The following is a 1991-nucleotide window of genomic DNA, read 5'->3' on the forward strand; positions in this document are numbered from 1 at the left end:
TGTGCACCGGGGCCTCCCACTCCTCTTTCTATTCTGGTTAGGGCCAGTTTGCGCTATTCTGTGAATAAGGTAGGACAGCGTTGTACCAGATCTTGAGTTTCTTGGCAATTTCTCGCATGGAATAGCCTTCATTTCTCAGAACAAGAATAGACTGACGAGTTTCAGAAGAAAGGTCTTAGTTTCTGGCCATTTTGAGCCTGTAATCGAACCCACAAATGCTGATACTCAACTAGTCTAAAGAAGACCCGTTTTATTGCTTCTTTAACCTCTCTGGGATATGTGGGACACTTGGCCAATAGCCAGGGAAAATGTAGAGCGCCAAATTCAAAAAAACATATAAAATCAAACTTTCATTAAATCACACATATAAGATACCGAATTAAAGCTACACTCGTTGTGAATCCAGCCAACATGTCAGATTTCAAAAAGGCTTTTCGGTGAAAGCATAAGATGCTATTATCTGATGATAGCACAACAGTAAACAAAGAGAGTGTAGCATATTTCAACCCTGCAGGCGCAACACAAAACGCAGAAATAAAATATAAATCATGTCTTGCCTTTGACAAATGTGTTTTGTTGGCACTCCAATATGTTCCATAAACATCACAATTGGTCCTTTTGTTCGATTAATTCCGTCCATATATGTCCAAAATCTCAATTTATTTGGCGCGTTTGATCCAGAAAAAAACAGCTTCCAATTTGTGCAACGTCACTACAAAATATCTCAAAAATTACCTCTAAACTTTTCCAAAACATTTCAAACTACTTTTGTAATACATCTTAAGGTATTTGTAAACGTTAATAATCAATCAAATTGAAGACGGGTCTATCTGTTTTCAATACAGGAGGACAACAAACTAACGATACTTTTCTAGTCTTGCGCAACTCTCACACAGTACACATAGCGTTACACTGATTCCAGATGGCCGTTCTTCTTCATTGCACAAAGGAATAACCTCAACCTATTTCCAATGACTGGTGACATCCAGTGGAAGCGGTAGGAACTGCAAACAGGTTGATTAGAAATCTAGTATCCCAATGAAACCCCATTGAACAGACGGTGACCTCAAAAGAAAGAAATCTGAATGGTTAGTCCTCGGGGTTTTGCCTGCTACATAAGTTCTATGATACTCACAGACATGATTCAAATAGTTTTAGAAACTTCAGAGTGTTTTCTATCCAAATCTACTAATACTATGCATATCTTATATTCTGGGGAGGAGTAGATGGAAGTTGAAATTGGGCATGCTATTTATCCAAAAGTGAAAATGCTGCCCCCTATCCTAGAGAAGTTAACTAGAACAACAGTTTTCAGCTGTGCTAACATAATTGCAAAAGGGTTTTCTTATGATCAATTAGCCTTTTCAAATGATAAACTTGGATTAGCTAACACAATGTGCCATTGGAACACAGGAGTGATGGTTGCTGACAATGGGCTTCTGTACGCCTATGTAGATATTCCATTAAACATGAGCCGTTTCCAGCTACAATAGTCATTTACATTAACAATGTCTACACTATTTTTGATCAATTTGATCTTATTTTAATGGACCAAAAAATTTGCTTTTCTTTCAAATATAAGGACATTTCTAAGTGACCCCAAACTTTTGAACGGTAGTGTGTATACTGTAGATATATATTTACCAAAATAATGTGGGGGATTGGAAAATCTGCAGACATTTACATTTTAACAATCTATCCGCAATATTAAAGCTGATCCATCCCCTAAATTAAAAAAATATATATATATAAAAAGGGAAAGCGCTGGAGAAATGTAACCGGTCTCAAATTCATAGACAGAGCTACAGTATGGATGCAAGGACTGACCATCCATGGTATCAAATATGTAGTATTAACCATGTTTTGAGTCTATACAGTGTGTGTTGAAATTTATATTGTCATATTTACCAGCTTATATTTTTGGTACTTATAAGCATTTATTAGCGTTTATAAGTTATATTTATAAAAAATATATGAGTTTATATCATTAA

At 35.9% G+C, this 1991-nt stretch overlaps 1 pseudogene; it reads right to left on the reverse strand.

Annotated features, from left to right (window-relative positions):
- Positions 1–1951: 1951 nt before the first annotated feature.
- The window catches only part of LOC129814542 (uncharacterized), a 4792-nt pseudogene continuing 4752 nt past the window's right edge, over positions 1952–1991 (reverse strand).

The sequence above is a fragment of the Salvelinus fontinalis genome, chromosome 17, assembly GCF_029448725.1.
Source record: "Salvelinus fontinalis isolate EN_2023a chromosome 17, ASM2944872v1, whole genome shotgun sequence".
Lineage (NCBI taxonomy): Eukaryota > Metazoa > Chordata > Actinopteri > Salmoniformes > Salmonidae > Salvelinus > Salvelinus fontinalis.